This window comes from Orbicella franksi, chromosome 4 (genome assembly GCF_964199315.1).
Source record: "Orbicella franksi chromosome 4, jaOrbFran1.1, whole genome shotgun sequence".
NCBI lineage: Eukaryota > Metazoa > Cnidaria > Anthozoa > Scleractinia > Merulinidae > Orbicella > Orbicella franksi.
In genome coordinates, this window is record NC_138148.1 from 22497600 (window position 1) to 22512768 (window position 15169).

The 15169-nt window shown below is 38.9% G+C and overlaps 1 protein-coding gene across 4 annotated transcripts in view; it reads left to right on the forward strand.

Moving 5' to 3' along the window:
- LOC145484909 (nuclear RNA export factor 1-like) overlaps positions 1–15169 on the forward strand; it is a 257953-nt gene that overhangs the window by 12710 nt on the left and 230074 nt on the right. The gene's annotated exons all lie outside the window — the stretch shown is intronic.

Below are 15169 nucleotides of genomic sequence, written 5' to 3' on the forward strand. Positions count from 1 at the left end.
CCCCTCGTGGCATTGACTTGGCCACCAAGCAGGAGAAGAAATCAAGGATGACTGAAAGAAACATGAAGATGAACTGAAGAAAGAGAGTGTAATGAAATGCGTTTAACATTGTGGGCTGCAGTTACGTCTGTTTCCAAGAATAGGGATGCATTTAGATGGAGGCAACTTATCTCTGGCCCAATCCCCCACCAAGGAACTAAAGGAGAAGACTTAATCAATCAAAGGGCTCCTAGAGCAAGCTCATTGATGTAATCACTAATTTGCATTACACTCTTTGGTTATGAAATATTGGTACAGTTGAACCCCAATAATTGGAAACCTGAAGGGAAACAGCAGTTTGAAATAGCAGGGGTTAAGTTCAAATAGACTGTAAGACATCATTATTCATTAAGTTTCTGTCAAAGGCAAAAAGTTGCCTAAGAGTAACAAAGTATGAGGGTGTCCAAAAATCTTAATAGGATACTTGATGAAATATTAAGGATATCTAGTTAAATGACAATGCTGTTAAATAAAAATAATAATCTAATAATGTTTATAGAATTATTTGCGTACACTGATCAATAGCAGTTTTCAATAAATTCATTGAAGACTAAAAAAAATATATACACCTGTCCAGTAAAGTTATTATATTAAGCTATTACAATAGCTGAGCTGAGAAGTAACATAGGCGTGGACAATACACACACTATCCTGAGATGGATATTTCTTAATTTTTCTAATGTTATGTAAATGAAAGAATACACTCTTGGATGCCTTGATGATATGCATACACTTAGTTTTTCACCAAACCAGACTCCTACATTTAAAGCACAGGCAACAAAGTAAATAAATAAAATAAATATACATTTATATAGTGCCATTTTCCACTAATTGTCCATGGCGCTTTACAATACTTTAAAATTAAAATCCTAATTCTTTAAAAACCTAAAATCCTAAATCCTAAAAGTTAAAATCCTAAGAATTAAATACGCTATATAATACAATTAGGCTACAAATAAAAAGTAAAAACTACAAATCAAATGCACGCTTAAAAAGATAAGTCTTAAGATTAGCCTTAAAAACTGCCTCTGATGATGAAAGTCTGATCTGGAGGGGTAGTTTATTCCAGAGCCTTGGTGCCGCCACGGAAAAAGCCCTTTCACCATACGTTTTAAGATTTGCTCTAGGCTCATCAAGCAACCTGTTGTTTGAAGATCTTAGTGTCCGACCAGAAATGTTAAATCGCAGTAGGTCTCTAATGTAATCAGGGGCCAGTCCATTCAGAACTTTGTAAGTTAACAACAATATTTTGAAAATAATCCTAAAATGAACTGGCAACCAATGTAAGCTCCTTAGTATTGGTGTGATGTGTTCCTGCCTTCTAGTCAAGGTAACAAGGCGAACTGCTGAGTTCTGTACAAGCTGAAGTCTATTAATCAGATACTTTGGGAGACCGTACAGTAGGGCGTTACAATAGTCCAAACGCGATGTTATGTAAGCGTGAACAATGGTCTCAGTAGTACTCTGGGATAGGTATCGCCTAATTTTAGCTATACTACGAATGCGGAAAAATGCACTCTTGCAGGTTATTTTAACGTGTTCTTTGAAATCCAAACATTGATCGAATGCAACTCCTAAATTCCTGGCCTGTTTACTAGACTTGATTACTTCATCACCAACTCGTATATAGTCGAGGGGTGGTCGTGGACGATATTTATAACTAATAACCAAAAGTTCAGTCTTATCCCGATTTAACTTAAGTTTGTTGCGCAGCACCCAGTCCCCAATGTCCTTAACACATAATTCTACTGCTATCTTTGAGCTTGATAGATGATTAGGGCAGTTGGATGTAAACGACAAGTACAACTGTGTGTCATCTGCATAGAGATGAAACGGTATGCTATGCTTTCTGGCTATGTCACCCAGCGGACTTGTATAAAGGGAATACAACAAGGGTCCCAGTACAGAACCCTGTGGTACCCCGTAGGGTAAATTCTTCTTTGACGATTCAATTCCATTGACAGAAACGAACTGTTCGCGTGAGTGAAGATATGAAAGAAACCAATTAAGAGCAGTGTTCCTAATACCAAAGCGATTCTGTAGTCTAGATAACAAAATCGAATGATCGACAGTATCAAACGCAGCCGATAAATCGAGCAATAGTAATATAACCGATCTGTTATTGTCAATAGCCTTCAAAATATCATTTTGAACTCTCACAAGCGCAGTCTCTGTACTGTGATGAGATTTATATGCTGACTGAAATTCTTCTAATAAGCCTTCATTATCATTAAGGTGGTCCATTAATTGTGCTGCAACTGCTTTCTCCGTAACTTTGGATAGAAAATATAAATTCGAGACAGGACGAAAGTTCGAAAATAGTTCATGATCAGCTCCACTCTTTTTCAACAACGGCTTCAACATGGCAACCTTGAATCTATCAGGTACTTGGCCACTTGTAGGAGACAAGTTAACTATACGAGTGATCATTGGAAGCAGATAATGACGGCACCGTTTGAACACTGAAGATGGAATTGGATCAAGTGTACAGGACTTTGAACACAGGTGATTCACAAAACCAGATACGACCTCCTCAGTGACCAGTTTAAATTCACTTAGCAGCTGACCAGCTAGACAGCTTTCAGACTCAGCATTGCATGAAGTAACTTGACTGTCATTCAGAGTTCCATCAACTTTGTCAAGATCATTGCGGATTTTAACAATTTTGTCACTAAAATATTCAACGAATGATTCGGACAGAGAACAGTTATTAGGCCCAGATGGATAACGCTGGACTGGATTGGAGTGCAGAAGCTTCTCTATTGTCTTAAAAAGAAGTCCAGAGTTCCCTGAGTTTTCTTGGATCACTGATGAATAAAATGTGTGCTTCGCGGAGGCAATCATGTCATTAACAACACTGTTCTGAAACACATACCGTTCTCTATCTGCAGGTAATCTTGTATGTCGCCAGTTACGTTCGAGCTTCCTCCTTATGTTCTTTTGAACACTAATGTCAGTTGAATACCAAGGCGCACAAGGATGAAGAACTACCTCACGGGTCCTTTCGGGGGCATAAACATCAAGGGTGGACTTCAAGACCCGATGATAGGACTCAACTAACGAATCCAAATCACGCCGTGATTCGTCAAACAAGGACGAATTCATGATAGTGTCATTGAATTCAGCATAATCAATCGAACGCAGCTTCCGGTGGCGAATAGTTCTTGTTGGAAATTGTGGTTTGTGCAATAATAAATGCATAAAAATAGCGTAATGACCAGAAATCAAAGGGTCATGAACCATAACATTGTCTATAAGTTTACACTGATTTCTAGTAATGATTAAATCCAAGACATGACCACTTGTGTGAGTCGGCGTAGTCACCCATTGTTTCAGATCGAAAGATGCTATTAGGTCACAAAAATGCAATGCGTTGACATCACGCGAAGAATCCACATGTAGATTAAAATCACCGACAATTAAAAGTTCGCCTGATGCTGTGGCCAATTCCTCAAGCAGGAGAGAAAATTCATGATAAAATGTTGACAAAGGCACAGATGATGGTGGGCAGTAAATAATTATCATCCTGATCATCTTTGAGCTCTTGAAATGAACATCCAAGAATTCGAACGACTGGAAGGAAGTGTTCCACTCACTATTTTTGCATTTAATATCCATACTTTCTTTGAAAAGCAAGCCGACACCACCACCTCTCGATTCCCGTGGAATGTGGATAAAATCATAACCAGTGGGACATAAATCACCAATCTCAACACAATCAATATTTCCAGGTCTGAGCCACGTCTCCGTCAAAGCAAGAAGATCAATATCCTTGTCAACAACAAAGTCTTTCAGTACGCTAGATTTATTCCTTATTGACCTGGAATTGAGCAAACAAAAGTTGATCGCGTGAGAAGTATCCTGGGTGTTAGCAACTTGTAGATCTGCACCTTCACGAGATTGTCACGATTAAGCAAAGATGCAAATTTCGAAAAACGATCATTTCGATTTGAAACAACCGTCCTTATGCTCCTCTGCCTCGTTCGTGACTTCGCCCATACACCTGCTCTACATCCTCTTGTCCGAAGCAAACTGAAATCCTTTAAGACCGAAACCAGATGAAAAGGCAAACGAGCTGGCGAAAAACGCCGCACTGATAACAACTCACTTCTTGAATATGTAATAAGTTGTGGGGACCGAAATGAATGATGATATAATCCAACCGACCTTGAGGTAATTTCTTGGTTAGATTCAGGTCCTGGATTTGAAGTTATATCAACATGCACTGTCAAATCCATGACAAAAGGTTTCGAGGGAAGAACTAAACAGGTAGACCCATGCTTAGCCTGTTTTGAGCATGGTTGGAACACTTCAAGACTACTGAGCTCTTGCTGTCTTATAACCACGTGAGATCCAACCAGGCTAAATTCACGTCTAAAATTGCCAGGAAGAAAACCATCGGAGAAACATCCATGGATATCTTCGAAGCAGAAGTGGTTAAAACCAGAGTGAGTCCATCCACAGGGCGAAAAATCATCAGAATAGGCTAGAAATATAAAATAAATCAAGAGAACGCGAACGACACCGGCAGCCATAACACATATAAGCGGGAAACACATAACACAAGTAATGTCATTATCACCAACTTGTAAACAAATGTTGTTATCTAACTTATTTAACTGATACCGTGTTCCAATTACATGTAATAACACCTCCAAATGAGGTATATTTGGTTTTTCCTAGAACGTTTCTTCACCTTGCCAAGGATGATGAAGTTGTATTTTTCCTTTTCATTATAGTTAAAACGTCCAAACCAGCTTCATCATTATAAACCCAATGACATTTCCTGCTGTTGATCTGATGTGACTGGTAGCCATGTCAAGCAACTATTAATAAGAGATTGTTTTGTGGTATGTTTTCCTGATTTTAGGCAGATCCTATGGCAGTTTTTGTTCGAGCAAGCCTTAAAAGTCTCAAAATTGGAGCTTGAATAAATAGTTTGATGAGACTGCAGTATCTTGGCCGTTATGATTGATGTGTGCGTTTTATGTTGAAGAGTTCCAAAGGAAAAGCATAGTAGTAAAGCAATGATTACTTACCAATATGAAGGCAAATATGTGTTGAACCAATATGGCTGCCATGACTGCCTCGTTGATTTCCTCGTGGTAATGTGTTAAAATAACCCATTTAGGGTCCCCTAGGTGTGAACATATCAGCTTCTCAATCCATATTGCGATTTTCAGAGGTTGAGAGACTCTGACTTGATGTTAAAATTTATTTATTACACCATACAAACACTTTTTTATTCTTTGCACTTGCTTGTTGCAGCAACATCAAAGTTTATTTGGACTTTTATTAAGCGGAAGGGGGGGGGGGAGGTGGTGAGGACACTTTCACTTCTGTCTATGGTCCACAATTTCCATCCACAAACTTCTGTTCACAAACTGCCATCCACAAACTTCCGTCCAAAAACTTTTGTCCACAAACTTCCTTCTACAAACTTCCTTCTACAAACTTCCGTCGACATTTGCTACCTCATGATACTCGTTCATTGCTTACGCAGGAATGAGCGAAAAACCACATCATCTGGGGTTTAAAGGCGTGGTCAAACGGCGCATGATGGTCGATGATAATTGATGATAGTTGATGATAGTTGATGATAATTGGTGAAAATTCAGGGAGAATCATTCAACTATCATCAACTATCATGCATTGTTTGGCCAGGCTTTAAAGAAGCCTGGCCAAATGGTGCATGATAGTTGATGATATTTGATTGTCCAAATGATTCTCCCTGAATTTTCACCAACTATCATCAGCTATCATCGACCATCATGTGCCGTTTGACCAAGGCTTAATACTACTGGAATGTATGCATTTTACTGGTTATGTTTCAGGTTAGATTCCATTATGTGACTTGATTACATGAAGAACACGTTTGTTTTGGCTACAACATTTTCAGAATGTTTTATTGTCAATATTAAGTACCCACATCATGTTACGAAAAAATACATTGAAACAAACAATCTTTTAGATGAGTCTAGGAATTTTGGAACTTGTTCTTGAGTAATAGGCCCTTTGCAGCTAAGCCATCACATGACCTACTTTTCATAAAATTATGTGCTGCAATATGGCAAGCCATTTGTAGCAAAATTTAATCCTTGTGATATATGTTTAATCCTTTAAATAATGGTTTTATTTAAAGATACAAAAAGGCATTCAATCCAATGGCAAATAAAATTTTTGGTTCAATTCAATCTTTTAATTTTCATGATTCAATCCAATACCTGGAATATTGATTCAATCCAATACCTGGAATATTGACTCAACCAATACCTGGAATATTGATTCAATCCAATACCTAGAATATTGATTCAATCCAATAGCTGAAATATTGATGCAATCCAATTCCTTGAATATTGATGCAATCCAATTCCTCGAATATAGATTCAATCCAATACCTGGAATATTGATGCAATCCAATACCTGAAATATTGATGCAATCTTCCTGGGCCAAGCGCGGCCAACAGGAACGAGAGTAACTGAGCACTAGAGAGCACTGAAAACATGGTGGGCGAAGGAGAACTAGAGTTAGAAGTTGAGTTTCCTAAGTTTCTTGCGGACGTCTTGGATAAAATGGAAATAATTTTTGAGAATTTTGACTCAGAAGTTGCAGAAGCACACGCTGAAATTCTTGATCAAACCATTAGTCTGCGTAGGTAAATGAGGCATTGCTACAACCAAGACACAAGGGACACGGAAAATTTAGATTCCATTACTGCCGCTTTTGTAGATGTAAGTTAACCAAATGTTATGTGACAAACATATTTGTTTATTAAAAGCTGTGTGTGCTAGCTTTTTGTGGCAAATAACATAAACTGTGGCAAATTTTGCTACCACATTGGTCTTTGGTATTGTGGATATTTCTGCTGTCCAATCATTACTGGCACACTAAACTTTGAACTGTAAACAAAATTTTTGCTGTGCCATGTACACAGTGAAACATGTTTCTCACAAAAACTGCTTGTGTAAACCTGGCTTTATGTTATTTTTGAAATAAGAACCTTTACATTTTACAAGACAGCAAACATTGAACATTGGGATGTGTTTTAAGTGTTTCAATGTTGTTGTTTCATGTTTTGCATTATTTAACCCACATGTGGTACTTCTTTCTTAAAAACGATGTTTTTCTTGATATTCTATGACAAACATTGTACCAATTTGTTGTGAATATTATCGGGTACCCAGGGCTCAAGTCTAACACTACTGCCAACTAGCCACAGATTTCAGTTTTGAATAGTAGATTTTGCACTTTCACTAGCCATTGTGACAATCATGATGGAATGGAGTACTGGTCGACTGGATGAAAACAAAATTGAGAATTATCCTGACAAAGTAAAACTGAAGAGAATAGAAACTAATGAAAACAGGGAAACTATGAATGGATTTCATGGAAATAATTGCCTTAATAAGCATATGATAAATATTTAACTATTAAAGGGAGATAAAAGAAAATGGCAACACTGATAGAAGTACATCAGAGATTGAACGTAGGCATATTCAAGAAAAGCAGGATTTGTGTTTGTGGGTGTGAAATTTTCTGAGTGATTATTATTAACATTTTAGATGCAACAAGAAATGTCCAAGACTGACCACTCTTATAAAAAAGTCAGTGAAACTGTGTATGAAAAAGGCTGGCTGGTGCAAAGTTAGTTTTGGCTAGTGACATGAGACCTGTTAGTAGCCATTATGCCATTGCACCAAGAAGTTAGTCTTGTGTCCTGGGTACTTTTGAAAATAAGATAACAAATTAACCTTGCAACATTTTGACATCTGTTTTGATAAACACCTGAAAAATCTACAAGGCAGAGTAGTGCACATGGCAGTTATGAAATGCCCTGATTTCTCTTCAGTTTAGTTGTGTTGCTAGAAGTTAGGCATTCTCTAATTCAAGCAGTTTCTGAGTTTTGTATATCAATGAAAAGAAAGATGAGAAAATGATTTACTTGATACAGGGTGAGGTTTTCTGTTGTGAATTGAGTTGGAAAAACACTTTAGTGGGGCCATAATCTCCTTTACCCAGCCCACACACATGTAGTATTATGCAATTGTCAGTTACCCAAGTTTAACTGTCACAAATTCTAGAGCCTCTTGGAAGATGTCTACTCCTATTTGACTTGATTCTCTTAATGGATCTAGTCTTTCCAATACAAATGACTGCACTGAATCATGTTGTCCCAGGTCAATTTCTTCAACTACAACATTGTTATCACTGTCCAATGGAGTTGGACCATCAGGATCATCACCATAGTATTCAAAATCATATGACTTTCCATTTGAAAGGGGGTTTTCAGGCTGCATCATATGATTAAGCCACATTCGGTATGGCAACCAGTTTTTTCCTGTTCTTACATTTTGGTGGTTGAAAGCTTCAGTGAACTGGTAAAGAGCTTGGTTTATCCTTGGTTGAAAAACTAAGTGTAAGGTGAAAAGATGCACCAAATTATCAGTGTCGAGGATGCCTGACAATTCCATACTATAAAAAGTGTAAAAGTACAAGTGGGAAGCACAACAGAAAACATCCCTCCACAATCTTTCAATTCGTTGGTTGTGTTGATGGCCCTGCAGTGAAGCTGCCCCTCTCCTCTCTCCTAACCTGCACCATTGTATTGCACACACCAATGTTTTCAACACCATGATCTACTTGTACTCTCGAAGGCCAAAATTCTCCATCTCTCTTAACGGCATCCAGAAACAATTCAAGAACAGTTTCTGCTTTATTGTTGGCACTACATTTCAAAAACGTTACTCTCCAAGAAAATCCGTCTATACAGCTGTGAATTAGTATTTTCCATCAGATCAGAGAGTGATGTCCATCGAGATGCCAAAGCAAATTTACACACCCCATCTCAAGACAATATTTTGGGGATCTAATTTTGCTAACCTTTCTCTTATTCTTCTCCATTGAACCCGTAACCCAATGGACTTAAAGAAACCTGAAATGAAGTTATATCCAGTAGCGCTCCCATGGTTAGAAATGTACTCTTGAATGATTTCGGTTCCTTATCAGGTAAGCTGTCCAAATCCCTCATATCTTCTAAGCCATCCCCTGTCACTCTTCTGTGAATTGTCCATCTCGAAACTCCAATCATCTCTGTTATTGTTGTCCAGATGAATCCTAGTCCTCAAAGTTTCTCAAGCACCTCAACAGGAATTTTAAGAAATGGTCTTCCATGATTTACTCTTTTATCGCTTTCTATCGTAATGGAATCCGCAGTAACAGTTGATGGAGTAATAGCTCTGTGATGCAACACACTGAGCACATCTACGAAAGCGGCAGCAATGGAATCTAAATTTTCCTTGTCCCTAGTGTCTGGGTTGTAGCATTGCCTCATTTACCTAAGCAGACTGCAACTTCTAAGTCCAAATTCTCAAAAATTATTTCCGTTTTATCCTAGCCTGCGAACGGGCTCCCCGCGAGGATGGAAAAAAATTTGGTGAGCGCGAAACAGAAGAATTCGGAGAGCAAAGCGATCGGGGTGGGGGAGCCTGTAGACTTTGTTTTTGATGTGCCTATCCGCCCTTAGTGATAAGCCTGTAACAAATCAGTCAATGAGGTAATTAGACCTGTCAAGAAGCTACATTTTCGGTACTTGCAAACAGTTTTAATCGAGTCAATACTTTTAGAGAGTTTAAAGCATATTTTGCAATACTGAAATGAGCCTAAAGAAATTATAAGCACTTGATGGAGTTGTCAAAGTCTGTGAAGCGACATGCAGATAACAGCGGAAAGTCGGGAAACCATGCCTTTGACCTCTAAAAAAATTGCAATAGCACCGCCAAACCGCTCCACTCCACCAGCTTCTACTTAAAATTCCTCCTCATAACAGAACATAAAGTACCCTTCAGAATCACTTGTGAAATAATGAGAGGTCAAGAGACCGAACCTTAAAAGAGGATGGCAAATTCACTATTGTAACGAACCATTGGAGTCGTAGAATTTTACAAAGATCTGTCAAATATTCATCTCAAAGATGTCAACAATTAGCGATTTAATCAATCATATCATGATACCAGGAGCTGGTATCATAGAACGGCGGCATCAATTGAATGTCTACAGGCTCCCTCGCTTTGTTCGGGCTCACTGGGAGCCTGTTTGCAGGCTAGTTTTAGCCAAGATGTCTGCAAGAAACTTAGGAAACTCGACTTCTAAATCTAGTTCTCCTTCGCCCGCCATGTTTTCAGTGCTCTCTAGTGCTCAGTTACTTTCGTTCCTGTTGGCCGCGCTCGGCCCAGGAAGATTGCATCAATATTTGAGCTATTGGATTGAATCAATATTCGAGGTATTGGATTGCATCAATATTCGAGGTATTGGATTGCATCAATATTCCAGGTATTGGATTGAATCAATATTCCAGGTATTGGATTGAATCAATATTCCAGGTATTGGATTGAATCAATAGTCCAGGTATATGATTGAATCATGAAAATTAAAAGATTGGATTGAACCAAAAATTTTATTTACCATTGGATTGAATGCCTTTTTCTATCTTTAAATAAAACCATTTTCCATAGATAACCTATAAATTTTTCAAAAAATTCAAACTGACATATAAACTTACTCTTTTATGCCTGGGACCTCAAACTTGGCCATTTTGGTATTTTGGATATGCTCTTTCCATTCCTAGCATTCTTTAAAGTGTCACTGTGATGAAATTCTTGATATCCATTTCTTTACATTTTCATACACAATAGGTCTTTCCTAGATATCCTGCTAAATTTTAATCCGTTACAAACATTAGAACTCGTGGTTTTTGGACCTTAATTTCCAAGAATTTATGGCCGGCATTAATTTTCCTTGTTCCAAGTCTTGGTTGAGGATTTGAGAAAATGACATCATTTTCTCAAAAATACTGCACAGGTTGAAATAATAATGTGAAATTATAATAACAATTAATGTAGAAAATTGTATGCATATATGAGGCAGTGTTTTGTTATTCTTTATGTGAATTGCTGTAGTAATTGTTATCATAATTTCAACCTGTGTGGTATTTTTGAGTTAATGATGTCATTTCAGATCAGATGGAGAGACAGACAGCTAGTTTAGCTGTCTGTCCAATTTTCATCTCATGAAGATTGATGAAAAAGACATTTTAGTGTCGTACTGTTTCGTCTCTTTTCACAAACATACCGGTGGATGAAACAATTGAAGTCCTAGCAGAGAAAGCTTTTAAAGATGATTGGTTCAATAAGAAATATGACCTTAACATCACAAAAACTGACTTTATAGAGCTGTTAGAGGTTGCTACGAAACACCAGCTTTTCCAATTCGAAGGAAGTCTGTATGAGCAAGTGGACAGGGTTGCATTGGCTCTCCCCTTGGGCCACTAATGGCAAATGCATTTATGTGCAATATTGAAGAAAAATGTTTCATCTGCCTCTGAATTTTTTGTTAACACTGAATGAAATCCACCCCTCACTCAGTTTTACAATGGAACTCAAAGACAACGGCAAGCTTCCCTTTCTAGGAATGGTGATTATCAGAAATGGTCCCCGCATAGATATGAAGGTCTACGTGAAACCAACTGCTACTGGGCTTTTACTGCATTACCAAAGCCATGTTGACATGAAGTATAAACATTCTCAACTGAAGACAATGTTAAACCATGCATTTGAACTCTCCTCAAAGTGGCAGTTCTTCCATCAACTTTAGATGTAGATCGCCACATTTCGACTGCTTACTGCTAGTCTTCTTCAGGCGATAAGGTCAACTGATTGCACGGTATTATTTATATCACAAAGGTCGGCTGTGATTGGTGCATTTCGATCCTCCTATTGTCCCATAGTTCCGACGAGTAGCTGTTCCCTCAGTGGTCCGCTGTTGTACCGTTCTCCTGTTGTTGTGTTTTTTGATCATGGGTATCCATGCTTCAGGAATTTCAATTCCACTATCCCTGTTGATGTTATTAGGGTGAAGTCTTATGTGAATAGCTTCCTTGATCCTGTGTGTGTACCAGTGAGGATCTCGATCAATAAACTTGACCTCATTCCAGATAGGATAGTGGCCAGTCTCGTGGGTGTGTTCAGAAATGGTGGAGGTCTGGGTACGGGCAAGTCGTATATCCCTGTCATGTTCTTTCATCCTCTCCTGCATAGATCTCCCTGTTTCCCCGATGTAGACTTTGCCGTAATCACAGGGAATCCTGTAGACAACACCATCTTGTTTATCTGGGTTGATGGTGTCCTTTGGTCGCACTAAGTGTGACCGAAGTGTCGTGTCGGACTTGAAGACGGTGCGATTGCCTTGTTGTTCTAGCAATAACCGCTGATACAGGGCTCCCCATGGCTGTGCCATCTTGTTGTTTGTAAATCCATCCGTTAAACTGGAAGTATGTAGATCTTAATACGAAATCCAAGAGGTCCACGATTTGAACTGGTGTAAGTGTCGTGCGGTCAGGCAGGCCTGCGTCGTTCTCCATTTTTTGTAGCGCAGCTTGTAATGGCGCCCTTGATCGGTACATTGGTAAACAGTGACTCTACGTCGAAAGACACCATGATCTCGTGGTCCTGGATCTCTTCACTGGCAATGGTGGAGGCGAAGTTAGTTGAGTTTTTCACTGTGAAGTTCAAGTTACCTGCAAGAGGAGAATATACGTTAGCCAAGAAAGAACATAGGTCGTATGCAAAGGTGTTGACATATGAGATCATGGTGTCTTTCGACATGTTATTTCTATGGTAATTAGTTGTTCCGCTCTTAATGTATTATGTTTGTTACCTTTATCCTAGAAACACTGGCAATGTCATGTGAAATTAAGTTAAGAGCTCGAGTTGTTCATAAGTGCATTAAGTATAGGTAATCATACAGTTTCGAGTTCAATTTGGAATTAATTTGCACGACTGAGTTTTTCAAAAGGCTGAAATTGCATGAGCCGCTTCGGCAAGTGCAATTTCAGCTTTTTGAAAAACTCACAAATGCAAATTAATTCCAAATTGAACTCGAAAAACGGTATGATTACTTATTAATAATATAAACATGAAAAAATTTGCGTGGAGGAAGTGACAGAAGATCTTTCTTAAAGGCATTTTTTTCTCATTCGAGAAAACGTTTTTCAAAGTTTCCGCACATAATATTCGTCATCATTTTACGTGATATCATTTGCTTAGAAAATTTCCTATTGTCTTTCAGCCAATCTCAATCCAGAATTACGATGTGTAATTTGCACTGGTGTTACACTTGAACTGCACTGCTCTCAGCCAATCAGAACCGAGTAATTTTTTCATGTATATTATTAACTTCTTTACGACCTAAATTATTGTCAGTGCGTTGGTTACAGTTTCTTACGTTAGTGGAATTTTGTCAATGGAAAATTTGTTGAACAGAAGAGGGAATGCCGTAAGGCACCTTGGCTACTTAAACAGGTTGTACAAAGATGTTGAGTTATTAATGCGAAATGCTGAAAATTATCATGAGGCTTGTCCGAAGAAGAAAGATGTTGAAATCGCATTTGTGAGATGTCTTCAAGCCTGCGACGAATATTATCAATTCGCTGACGACCCCAAAGTTAAATGAGATGCGTTCAATGCTTGTCACAGCATCACGACAGGTAAAAAGGAATTCAGCAAACGTTTTGAAGAATGGTCGCGATCTCTTCAACATACCACGGATGAAACTTCAGTGGTTCCTTGCCAAGAAGATAGTGATAATGCCGAATCTCAGATTGTCACACGTTCAGTCAGCTCAAGTAGCAGAAAGTCGAAGAGCTCCAAGACCAGTTCACGAGCAAGTGATCGATCAAGAAAGGCTAAAGCCGAGCTGCTTCATTGTGAAGTTGAGTTAAAGAATCTGTTAAAGCACCAGGAGATGGAATGTGAAATGGAACGTCAAATAGCCAAGGTGAAAATTCAAGAAGATGAATTGAAGTGCAGGATTGCACAGTTGAAACCAGTTTACACAGAGGAAGCACATGATTCCTTTCCTCCTGTAAAAGAGCCTCAGGCTGGATTGAACTTTAAGAATGGAAACTTCAAGCAAGCTGGGAAAAACTATTCTAAATGAATGCTGGACCCAGGTGCTCAACCTTGGGACCCAGGACCTCTGCAGAATACGATCGGTGCTGGAGACCTGCCTGGTTCCTAACAGTTGCAAGAACTATTAACACAGCAACATGAAGCCTTGCAGCTTATGATGTACACAATTCGACAATGAATTTAAAATGCCCAAAAGAGAGCTTTTGACCTTCGATGGTAACCCGCTTAACTACTGGTTGTTCATAAACAACTTCGAGGTCAACATCGTTAAGAGGGTACCGGACACCAAGACAAGGCTAGCTTATCTTATTCAGCATTGTACTGGGAAGGTTAGGGAAGCCATTAAGAACTGTGCCATAATTTCCGGACCAGAACAAGGCTACAGGAAAGCCCAAGAGATCTTGTACCATACATTTGGACAGAAGCACATTATTGTGCACACACACATCACAAAGATAGTGGAAGGTCCTCAGATCAAGAATACTGACGTCACTGGTTTATCAGACCTGTCCGTTCAAATGCAGAATTGTGTGCTGACTCTCGTTCAAATGGGCAACAAGGCAGATATTAACAGCTTGGACAATCTTGTAAAGGTGGTGAAGCGCCTCCCTGATCATCTGCAGTCTAAATGGGTGGACAGAGCTGGCTAATCAACCTTAGCTGGAACAGAACCCAACTTCAGGGATTTTGCAGGTTTTGTTGAAGAGAAAGCTTTGTTGGCAAACATTAGGTTCGGACGAATAGTTGGATCAACACCAGACAAAGAATGGAGCTTTAAGCCACAGCCCAAAGTAAAGCCACCTTCCTCAATAGGAAATACCTTTGCGACGCAGTCTGAACATGATCCTCAAGTGAGCACAGTTCCTATCGTGATTTGTCCTTTGTGTTCTGGTCAACATAGACTGTGGAAATGTGAGCTCATGAAAGCAAAGGGCCCAGAAGAAAGAAAAAGCTTTGTTCAGCAAGCAAGACTATGCGACAACTCTCTTGGAAGCGGTCACATGGTCATGGGTTGCAGAAGTAAAATGAAGTGTCAAGTGAATGTATGTGGATGAAAACACCACACCATGTTGCTTGTTAAGACAAAGAGCAATAATAATAGCACCCCTCCTAACCATCCTGCAGTCACCTCGGAAGAGACTGGAATGAGTACCATCAGTGGAGC